General features: G+C 38.3%; 1 protein-coding gene across 4 annotated transcripts in view; it reads left to right on the plus strand.

Moving 5' to 3' along the window:
* Positions 1-12,840, plus strand: part of nrxn3b (neurexin 3b) — a 605,102-nt gene that overhangs the window by 551,110 nt on the left and 41,152 nt on the right. The gene's annotated exons all lie outside the window — the stretch shown is intronic.

Here is a 12,840-nt window from a genome sequence, read left to right on the forward strand (position 1 = left end):
AGCGCTGACTGCAGCGTGACTTCATCAGTACGGTGGCAACCCACCCATTGATAAGAGCCTTCAAACTCACATGCAGACCATTTCAGAGTATGAAGGCTTTTTTACGTCTTGTCCCTTTTACGTCTTGTCACCTTTTTGCCATCTATATTTGCAGTATAGACAGGAGCTGGATGTGAACTCTTAAAATGTGAGCTCATGGCTTAACATGTTAATTGCTAAGCCACAGCCCTAAATGAATGTTATTTATCGTGTTATCATATAAGCAAGAAGCTTCTCAGTTGAGTCATAGCTAAGTCAGGTGGCCATTTTTTGTGGATTCTGCATGTTCTCTCTATGATAGCATGGGTCCACTGAGTACTCCAGTTTCCCCCACAATCCAAAGACTGGTTCTACAGACAATTCTACGGGTAAGGTGAACTAGAGACTGCAGTAGGTGTGAGTGAGAGTGTGAATTTGTGTGCCTGTCTGTGTGTTTTAGCCCTGCAATGTACTGGCCACCTGTCCAGGGTGTTTTCCTGCTTTTGGCCAGAGATGCTGGGATAGGATCCAACACTCCCACGACCCTACAAAGCAGAAGAAATATAGAGAATCAGTGAATGGATGGATATTAATACAGTCTGTACTTTCACCATGTAAGGCATGTTCCTGAATTAACATCCTTGTTACTCCTGGAATGGGGCATCTATAAGACACTCTCACATTAATAGCAAAATTACAGATCCGGGTTTCATCCACAAACATCCGTAATACTGTATAGTAAGTCAAAATACATCTAGAACAATGTTCTCTCTCCAACAAGATGTTGTAAGTGTGTGTGTATATATATATATATATATAATATATAATATATATATATATATATATATATATATATATATATATATATATATATATATATATATATATATATATATATATATATATATATATAATTATATTATTATTTTTTTTAACAATATCTCTCTAGATCAATTTTCAGGGTCTCAGGCAGTTTGATTCATGCTGTGCCCACAAATTAATTTTCCATAGGTCTCACTTTTAGTACTCCCTTGCTGCCTGTCAGCATAGACAGCAAAAGAAGTACCTGTAGAAGCTGACAGGTTTTCCATCCCCTGTGGGTCCCAGGCTATGACTGATGTTGGGTTGTTCTGAGTGGTTTGGGGTCCAGTGCCTGCACTATTTTAGCACAGCCCTTTGACTCCCCACCCTTGCAGGCCACCCCAGATCCGAGAAGTAAGAGGTGTGCGATCATATTTTATCCATAGATGGAGTAAGCTGATGCAGGCAGGGGCAGTAGAGCAATCTCACGCTTAATTAATGATGGGACTCCTGAGACAGTAGTTGCCTCACACTTAATCTCTGGTAGAGGAGGGGGACTTTAGTGAGGGTGTGCATCCATTCGTCTCCAGCGAGGGCTTTTCACTGTGCCCCGGGCTGCTGTCTGTTCAATGATGCTTCTACACACTAGGGATCAACAGAAACAAGAGGCATTGTAGCAGTGCTGACATAACTGAAGAGCACACTGAGCAGATACACACACAACCAGACATTGTCTAGTAGTGGTAGCTGTTTTTTCAGAGAAGGTGCAATCAGCACCCTTGACGGAGCCATAATAGGAGCATCAATATGAATAGCTGCAAGCAGTTGTGCAGAATACTCTGTTTTTGTAGAAGTAGTTAGGTTTTACGCATTTTACTCAACCTGGGACACACTTACCTGAAAGTAGAGGGCACATTCCCTCTGTTAGCTCTACTTCATCATGGTTCTTGTCCTGCAAATCTAGTGCATTAGCTCACTTGTGACACATGACCCCTTGTCAGGAGTGAACATCAATGCTGCTTTGGTACTGAGGTGTGAGGTGTTTTTTCAGCACCCATGTTAACAGATGAGAGCATTCACACCGCCCGCAGAGGCTGCATGGCATTTACTCATTTAAACTTTTTTTTATTATTCAGTTTGGGTTAAAGTATGGTGTATTAAAAAAAAAATCTAAAGTAAACTAGCCAGAAAATATGAGATATAAACATTATTTTAGTTATCAAACAGATAGCTATATAGGCACTAGCATACCCAAATCAAACCCGAGTTTGCTGGCTTTTTTCACTAAGTTTGCTGTCTTGTAAACGTGCACGCAGCAGATGATGTAAAACACAAAGCTTACCTCATTTGTGTGCAGTAATGGATAACACAAGGCTTTTATTTATTTATTTTTATTTATTTTAGGTTTATTTGCGAGTGTTGTACACTTCCCCATGTTAACAAACTTTCAAAACTAACAAGTTTATAAATGTCCAACTTATAAAAACAAATTTATAGTTGTCTTTGTTAAAGAAATGCTCACTTTATATGCAACTTAGAGCCACTGCTGTGACGCTGTACAAACGCTTCCAGTGTGAATACTCACGCATCTCTGCAGCTGCAGTTTACACTCATGCGCCGCTGACACTTGAGGTGTGAAACCGCCATTAGGGCACATACTGTATAGACAAAAGCTATTGAAAGCTCTGATGGAGCATTTGATGGATAGTAAAGAGCAAGATGCATCTTTGGGATGTGGAAACAGGGAGTACAATGAATTGGATTGCTGAAAGCTCAACTGAACCTGCTTCTCTGAGATCCTCATCCATCAATGGATGTCTATGTCTAAGTTTGTTAAAGCAAAAGTTGTAAACATCAGAAAGTCACACCTTGTGTTTTGTTATCTTTGTAGCACACTGTTCTCACACTGGGATTCTATGACACAGCGTAATCTCTGGCATGTAGGCGCCCTTAATCATTGCAATCGGACACCTGCAGACAGTTAAGAAACACATGATGGTCTTTATCTGGTGTTGCATTATGCCACGGCTAAACCTGCAAGCCTCACCAGCATTAGATGCGTTAGATGACTACTCCATCACCACTGCATCAAATACATGCCTGTTGAGGATGTAGTCATTATCAGTGGCTCAGCTATTTTCTAAATAGTGTAGCTTTTTTTGTAACAAGCTTTGTTCCAGCTCTGCCATGAGCTAATTCAAACATGCTTGCCTAAACAATCCACTCTGTATGTTTTTAAAGTCAGAGAATCTGTTTAAATTCTAGTGAATCCATTGGGACGGTTCATGTAAAACGAACAGATTTTTAAAAATGGTTCAGCAAATTGAGCTCTTGTATGGCATTGTAGGTTTTTTTTTTTTTTTTGGGGGGGGGGGGGATATTTTATTAAATGGTATCATCTACAATCATGTCAATGTTGGATAATTATGTATTTTAAAAGATATTGTTCCTGTAATTTCAACTTCAACTTTTATTTATTTACAGTATATAGCACATTTATATATAGCACAATGTTGTTGCCCGAAGTGCTTCACAGTAATAGTTAAAACATATAAAAAGATTTCTCATGCCTAGCAAATGAAGGCATGGCTATACACTCGTAGACACACACCCTCACACAATGTAACGATTTGTACAGTTATTAATCAATTTATGGGTGGAATATGAATATAATAATTCATAAGGTTTTATGAATTATTATTATGCACATACCGACCCAAGGGGGAATTAACTACAACAAATTATAATCAATCACATATATGATTAGTTCTGTTTTAATAATTATGTAGAGAACTATCGGTCCGTCCAGCAAACCGGTAAGTTATCCACAGACTCTTACGACAGAAATATTATCCTCTGGCCACGAGGGTAAATTTCTACGGTAGCATCCAAACGTAAAGCAAGAATATTAGAATCAGAACGTTAAAGTGACTCGGTTGTTGCTGAATGAGCAAGTGAACAAAATAAGCATGGATATAATCACATTTTGACAAATATTTTGCAAAGAAGTATTATATTTTATGCAATATAATATACATACTGTATGTTTTTAGTGGTGTATAAAACCCTACACATAATGAACCATTATGTTTTTATTACCTTAGAATGAGCCATTTCTATCTACATACACCGCCATTTTGTGCCAGCATGTTTCATCACTATGTTGGTCTTCTTCTTCGTTGGTGTTTTTAAAAGCAGCTTACATTGTCACTACGTTGAATACACGTGAAGACGAAGTAGTAGTAGTAGTAGTCATCTGGCTTATTAGAAGCAGAGACCGTTCTTTGTTAGAAGTAAGAAGAAACGTCATTGCTTGACTGGCTACACTCTGCTGTCTCAGATGACTACATCTTTGTCCTGTGTTGGCCACCGTAGCTTCTCTATGTACTTCAAAAGACTGGACTGAGCAATTCACAACCTCACCGCTAAATGCCACTAAAATGTACACACTGCACCTTTAAGTTTTTCCGCAAAATTCATCACCGATTCTACAGTCTTTGTCAGCCTCAAAACTTCAAACTTCAAACAGGGAGACTTTTTTTACAAAAAAAAATCACACAAAAATATGATGAGACCGCCAACAAATCTAAGAATCTGGGAAATCCCTCTCAAGCAAGGACCACAAGGGGAATCCCCATTCAAAGACACTCAGCCCAGTCAGGTCAGGTTTTACAAAGTGCATACATTGCTAACTTGGGATTTCTGTACAATAAACATTCAGATTTTAGTTTTTCTAAGAAAATGTTTGTTCGTTTATTTATCCATGTCTTTTTAGATAACTGGTATCAATCTCAGACAAAATAATTTGCCAGATCTATGGAAACCCTACTTAGAGGATGTTCCACATTATTAAGCAAGTCATAGTTCTCATGCAACATGGGGGAGGAAGAAATATCTTTTTGAAGATGAAAAGCATGAAATGGTGCAATGTTGTGCAAAAGGCATGAAAACAACTAATATTTTGTGAAAACTGAATGGATATTATCAAATTATCATAAAATTTGTGAGTGATTTAGAGCACAGCAGAACTCGGTCAGATAAAGGTGTCACGGTTCACTAATCCGCTGTCTTATACTGTTGTCTGTGTGTAGGTTTTGGGATGTGTCACTTGATTGTTCTGTGTGGGCGTCGCCGCTGATTGCTGATCAGCGGCAGCTGTGGATCATTACACCTGCCTATATAACGCCTTGTCTTTCGTCTCATGTTTGTCAGACCGTTTGTTGAAGTCCTGGTGTTGTCCTGTTGTTTCTCGTGTTTCTTGTTCCTGGTTTGGATTCTCATCGCTGTTCCCTGTTACCTGTCTGTCTCATTGGATTACTCGTTCTGGATTTCATTCACGGATACTCACACGGACACTTCATCGCCCATCGAAGTCCCTGTGTTACCCCTCTCCTGCTGTCTGTGTTGCTGCTGTGTGTTTGTTGTCTACTTACCTGGCGTGAAGCTCTATCAAAGAGATATTAACTTGCATTTGTATCCAGTCTTCTTTTCCGTGACAAAAGTTCCTGTCAAAAAAATTAATTGCATTAAAAGGGCAGCTATAAGAAAAAGCCAGTGTTGAGCAGCAAAAAGGTATTTGAAGCTGCTGGTGCCTATGGAGTCTCAAGAAACTCTCCATGCAGGCCGGTAGTTGTGCGTAAAGATGCATTTTAGCCACCCCTAATCAAACCTCACAAAGAGAAACATTTACAGTGGGTTTAGAAATACATGAAGACTCTTCTAAAAAAAAATTTTAAATACTTTTATTAACTGACTAATGCCGTACTACAATGGATGGTCTAAATAAATGGATTCCTGGATGGTTGGTGAATGGCCACCATGTTCCAACAAGACTGTGATGTCAGCAAGGAGCTGGTGGGTGATGATTTGGGCTGGAATACTGGGAAGTGAGATGGAGGGTATTAAAATGACTTTTGCAAGATATGTGGAGTTCATAATAATTAATTTTCAGCTATGGTATAAAAAGGAGGATAGTGCATAGTACAATGCACTATTGTACAATGCACTATGCACTATCCCATGCTGCTGCAAAAAAAAAAAAAAACACCACAGCAATAAAACTGTTTGAAAATGTATTTCTACACCCACTGTAAATGTTTCTCTTTGTTAGGTTTGGTTAGTGGTCTAAAATGCATCTTTACGCACAACTGCCAGCCTGCATGGTGAGGTTCTCAAGACTCACCAGAGACACCAGCAGCTTCAAATACCTGTTTGCTGTTCAACACTGGCTTTTTTATAGCTGCCCTTTTAATACAATACATTTTTTTGATAGGAACTTTCATTAATAAGCCTTTATCTGACTGAGTTCTGCTGTGCTCTAAATCACTTACAAATCTTATGATAATTCGATAATCTCCATTCAGTTCCACACAATATTAGTTGTTTTCATGCCTTTTGCACAACATTGCACCATTTCATGCTTTTCATCTTCAGAAAGATCTTTCTTCCTCCCCATATTGCATGAGAACTGTGACTTGTTTAATAAAGTGGAACAACCTCTAAGTAGGGTTTCCATAGATCTGGCAAATTATTTTGTCTGAGATTGATACCAGTTATCTAAAAAGACATGGATAAATAAACAAACATTTTCTTAGAAAAACTAAAATCTGAATGTTTATTGTACTGAAATCTTACTGATATGTCAATTGCATAATAATTTGGAATGCAGTGTAGATCAGTTTAATGGCCCATGAATTTGCCTGCATGATGAAACCCCATAGTGGGGGTTTCACAGACATCTTTCACTTCAGAGCATTCTCATTCCTCTGCGATTCTTGTGCCATTTTATGATCTCAGGATGTAGCTGGTTCATAGGAACTCATTCCCACTACAAAACCCGTTTGTTGTCCCTGAAGCCAGAACCTCACTGCTCTATGCCTCTGCAGTGGCTGCCTGCAGATAGGCTCAGTGCGCGTGTACATTAGTATCATGTAAAGGTCAGCAGCAACAAAGTACTTGTTTGCCTGGTAATTTCACTTCACTCTCTTTTCCTCATGCTGCACACAGAGAGATCTATCATGGTGCCTTGGGGTGGCTTGGTGGTCCCAATTATGTGTAGGTGGCAGTTTGATGGGGGGCTTCTAGGGTGAAGGGCTCATTAGAAACAAGCATGCATGCAGGTGATGTAGGCGAACATATGGCCTAGTGAAGCTGCAATCCCCTGCTCTGCATGAGTGTACACAACCGCTTCAGTCTATCTCAGCTCCCCTGACACATTAATGACATTAATGAAAGATGTTACAAAAACAAATACTGACCCACAACACGAAGTCCAGTATAACAGTTTGTGTATCTAAACTAGAATCTACTAATAAAATGTATCTAACTAATTTGAACCTGGTCGTTCACATCTCTGAGTTGAAAAAATCTCAAGAAATGGGCATGTGTAAAAGTGGGAGAGTAGAAGGTGGGAAAAAGGGAGACAACAACCAATAAAACACAGACCTACAACACACTTATTATACAGACATGAATATTAAAATATGACCATGGAGAAAAAACACAAACAGTTTTAAAAATATAACCCTATATGACAAGAAAAACTCCCAAGAACAAGGGAGAAACACGGAAGAACATTTGAAACTTATGAATCATATTTTCATTAAATTTACAAGCACTACAGTCAAAGGGCACATGACAGTTTAAAACACAAAGAATAAAGGCATAGTTACTTTTGTCCGTTGTTCTTTGAAATTTTAATCATTGTCTTCTGTGTATCAGAATAATTCCAAATGTCATTGTATTCATGATCAGACGTACAGCTTTATCAATGTCCTTATTTGCACATTTATTTCAGTTGAAGAATATGTGATTAAATATATGCTTATACATGGTGCAGGTTCATGTTTAGAGCACTAGAGTATATGAAATGTGTCCATAAAAACTTACTCCAGTCCGCATATGATTTTTGATCCGTGTCATGAGCATTGTTAAACTCATCTCGGCATTCCGCACAGAAACCGTTCTCAAGCGCGCTCCACATGTTGTTTGAATTCTCTGCTGTAATGCGATCTAATACAGCAGAGTGAAAGAGTTAAAAGAGTTCATTCTCATGAATAAATGCAGAGAAGCACTTAGAACTGGATGACATAGAATCGTGCCTCTCCAGCTCCAGCAGCCAATCACACACTCCGGAGGTACAATTCTACGTCAGATTCCATGATTTCCGTAGATTCTGCTTCAACTTTGCTTTTAACCCAGAATAATGAAATTGCTCAGAAAAATGCAAAAATAACAAATTTCCACTTGTTGATTAAATTCATGTTTAAATTTAGTGTTTTCAGTGATGTGCAGCCTCTACATATCTGTTCACATCTCAGAAATGTGTTTTGGGGTTTCATGACCCTTTAATATTTATTTATAAAGCTGTTCCTGAGCAGTACAACCCAAAAGTTTGCTCGTGGACAGCTTTCTGGGAGACAGCTGGCTATACAAAGACAACTTACCACTGCGACACGCTGTCATGATCACTAGTGGGAGTGCCCTAATCAGCCACTAAAGGGCGCTCCAACCCGGACTCTTGTTTTCTTCACTTGGACTTCATTTCCCAGAACTCACTTCCCGGACTCATTACCTCTTCATTGCACCCAGCTGTCTTGTGTTATGTTCATTAGTGACTGTCTATTTATACTGAGTGTGTTTCTGTTTTTGTTATCATGGTTTCATTTTATGTCACTGGCCTCTGTTTGTTTTTTTGTTTTCTGTTTGGACTGCTCTATGGATTTTGACCCTTGCCTGTTGTGGATTACATTTTGGATTACCCCATTAATGCTGCATTTGGATCTTACCTGTTTGTCTCTGTGCATTCCGTGACACACGCTTTGCAAGTTGGTTCCTATCGATCAGCTTGATCATCCATATTTTCAGAATCTGTGTGTGTTTACAAATGCTTTAGAAGCTTTGAAAGCTAAAGCCTGCAATTACGGTTAGGGGGCGTTACATTTCTGACACACGCTTGAGCTTTTAGGCCAATCACAATGCACTGTGTCAGCTGGCCAATCAGAGCACTCTGAGTTTTTTCGGAAGGATGGGCTTTGTAGAAATCAGTGCGTTTCAGACAGAATGGGAATTGAGGGGCTGCAATAATGTACAGTATGGGCATATTTTTTTTAAATTTTTTTTTATCATTAATATTGACAGTGTCCATCAGTTTTAGTATGGGCCTTTTTGTGGCTTCAGCTGGAGTAGATGTGATTGGCAGCCATGGAAGGATGAATCTCACATTGTGCTCTTTGAAAGCCCCTTTGAGCTCAGACTCCCTGCAAGATCAGTATTCAAATCAGCACTGCTCACATTTAGCCACTCTAGCCAGTGAGACGATGATAGCAAGTATATAAGCAAAGGGTAAACACACTGCCAGTTCTTTCTGATGCTGTAATGAACCTCAAGAGTGATTTATTATCTGAACGCAGCTGCTGTCTGGACAGTGGTGTCCGCTTCAATCAGTTAATGGAAGAGAGTTTTTTTCATCTAAAAGAGCATTTACGTTCATGTTTAGATTTACAGGTTGTGTAGGAAGATTCGATTTTGGTTGAAAAATGATGGCTCTAAAAACAAGACTAGCATGGTCTACTTATATGATTTGAAAATTTCATTGATTGGAAAAGAGCATTTCAGACATTCTGCATTTTCTTGTCTTTTGTGTCCCTGAAAAGAAAGTGATATAGGTTTAGAATGATATGAGGTTGAGTAAATAGTAAACTATTCATTTGAAGTCATCTCTACAATGACTTTAGCAGTTGATTTTTTTCTGAGTGTTCCACATCTTCTCATCCTTCTATTTTGTGTCTCAAATCTCAAATTTATTAGGTAACACTTTACTTGAAGGGGTGTGCATAAGACTGACATGACACCTTCATAATCATGACATGACACATGTCATGAATATGAAGGAGGTTTTATGAATGTTTATGACAACTGTCATTAAGTGTCATTCGCTCAATTATGTCATTTTTAATGCAAAGATGACATTGTTTGAGATGTCCTAGTTATGACAACTTGACATAAACCAATACATCATAACCTGTCAGTGTCTTTGTCGTGACAACTTGTCATCATTTAGCTTTATGGGTTAACATTGCATTAAACTGTCATGTGGTTGGTTTTGACATTGGCTGTCATGAGGCCTTTATAATAGTGTCAAATATGTATCTTAAGCTCAAGTACAGTGGTACAAATTGAACTTGTCATTAAAATGTCATTAAGTGACAATAGTCTGACAAATAATTTTATAACAGCGTCATGAATATTTTTCATTTCATGTTTTTTTTTTTTTTTTCCTCCAACAGAAGGTCAGATAATAGACAATTTCAAATTTCATAAAAAAGATGACACTGTTATAAAATAATGGTAACACTTTATTTTAGGGTCTTTTAACTAGTTGCTTATTACTATTAGTATTCATATGGCTAAAATATTGGCTATTTATTAGTACTTAAAAAGCACATTATTCTGCATGACCTTATTCTACGTTCTTAATCCTACCCAATACCTAAACCTAACAATTAACTATAATAAGCAGTAAATTAAGAGTTTATTGAGGGAAAAGTCAGTTAATCGTTTATATATGTGTTCCCTATACTGAAGTGTTACCAAAATAATGTAATGTATTGTTAACCCATAAAGCTAAGTAGTTTTTTAAGTTTGACAATTAATCTGCTATGTCATGTTTATGACAGGTTATGATGTTTTGCTAATGTCAAGTTGTCATGACAAAGACACTGACAGGTTATGATGTGTTGGTTTATGTCAAGTTGTCGTAACAAAGACATCTCAAACAATGTCATCTTTGCATTAAAAATGACATAATTGAGCGAATGACACTTAATGACAGTTGTCATAAACATTCATAAAACCTCCTTCATATTCATGACATGTGTCATGTCAAGATTATGAAGGTGTCATGTCAGTCTTATGCACACCCCTTCAAGTAAAATGTTACCATTTATTATCTAGAGTTCAGTGTCAGCAGAGAAATCTGTCCAATCTTTTCTTCTGGGATAACGGACTTCTCTATAATCCTTGTGAATCACAATCCTCTGTGTCCTCTGCCCCTCTCGGCCCTTTCTCTGTCCTGTGGGTCTCCGTCCAGACTTCCCTTTGCATCTCTATTACACACAGAGCCACACACAGTAACTGGATGCTTCATTTTTTCCCATCCTGATCTAGGGCTGTAATTGAAACATCCTGTTGGGCTCGTGTCACTCTCTAATTTTAGACAGCGAGTCTCCGCGCGACAAGGGTAGTTCTGTAGGACTGTTTGTCACCACTTCTCTGATGACCTTGCACACTGCGGCAGGGGAGTGATTAAAGATCAGGCCAAAGACCATTTCCTTTGCCCTGGAAGATAAATGGCCCTGTTTGAAACTGCCTGCAATGGCTTGGAACAATTAGAGAGTGCTGAGGGGATGCAGGCGTGTACTGTGTATGAAAGAAGGTACACAAATACACTTAAAGTCAATTTTATTTTTCTTTCACTTTTGCACTCCACTACCTAGGTGATATCCTGGTCATGTTATTAAACAATGAACATGAGTGCACAGGCATTGCACAACACAGTGTCATTACAATTATTTTACATTTTTGGCAAATTGATATGAATTCGTCTATATGAACTTCATTTATATTTTTTCATGTGTAACAGCATTAGAAAATATTCTGTTTGCCTAAGGGGTAAGAAAATAAGCTACTATATATTTTGCTGTTTTGTTTCTTATGTTTTTATGGAGTTGGAATTTCATAAATTCCCCCACCTAGAGTAGTACTATGGAAATTGCAGGTATTATTTTTCTCTGGCTCTTCCATCCAGAAAGCAGAAAATAATGTTGACTTTAGAAGACAAATGCATCATGACCACACTCCACAAATATCAATTATTAGATCTTATCCAGGTAAAAAAATATGTTCAGGGTTGAGGAATGAAGAATGAATTCTGAAATGCCCCTGATTTATTTTCATTTATTTACTTTTATCAAGTGCACACTGTTTCGTTGGAACCAGAGAACATGCTTCATCATGTCTACTATGCAGTGTTATATATTCAAACTCCTGTAGGACACTCAGTGAATGTGACATTAGCCAGACAACAATGCATATCATTCTGATCTTGCCTTTTCTTCTGACCATCCCAGAAGACAGGTTTCAGCAGAAAGAATTGTGGCAGGCCTTTGACAGGGATACAGCCTGACGCCATTGATTCTTTGCAATACAAGCTTTTCTTGTGTCAGTCTCTCAAAGCCAAGATCTGACGCGATAATGCAGATCAGAAGTGACCCGATCGAAACAAGTGCTTCCAGCGCTGAGATTGCTATCTTGTTGAGATTTACAAAGCAGTAGAGTGAGAATGGATATTTGTTTCTAAAAGTTTTCAGATTTTAGAGGTAAAAGTGAACATTTGAAACAGATGCTCTGTAGCCTGAATGAGTCGAGGAAACAAGGCACAAGAGTGTCTGGCTATTCACAATGCTATATCCTCCACCCACTCATCATCCTGGGCTTTGGCTTCTAGTAGACACACGCATTAAAGAAATAGCTGAATATTTTGACGCACTGATGACACTGTACTCACCAGGGTGCTCCTATTACAGGCCATTACAGCTATTGACATGACCTCTTTGCCATGCCACAAACTCTATCACTTCGGCACGCTCAGAACATTCTAGAACACCTTGAGTCTAGTCCCTCACGACTTCATCAGATCTGCGAAAGAATGGGGAAATGCATGGAGAATGATTTCCACACAAGAAAGGGAATATTCTGCTCCCAAAATAAGTTTTTGTATGGCATGGAGATTTTGTGACAAAATTGGATTAGCCAGCTGTGAAATCGTTTTTTGTAAAATATACCAGCTAGGGACTGTAGATTTGATGTCACTGCGAAAACAGACTCATCATTGTCAAACATGCTGTAAATTCTATATAACTCCCTGACACCTTCCCATTTCATTTTCTTTTTGTAAGAATTTTGTTGTAAATGTGAGCAATGTAGATGTTCTCTGGAGGTAGTCTGAACTAAGTTTGCCTC

Source organism: Chanodichthys erythropterus, chromosome 4 (genome assembly GCF_024489055.1).
Source record: "Chanodichthys erythropterus isolate Z2021 chromosome 4, ASM2448905v1, whole genome shotgun sequence".
Lineage (NCBI taxonomy): Eukaryota > Metazoa > Chordata > Actinopteri > Cypriniformes > Xenocyprididae > Chanodichthys > Chanodichthys erythropterus.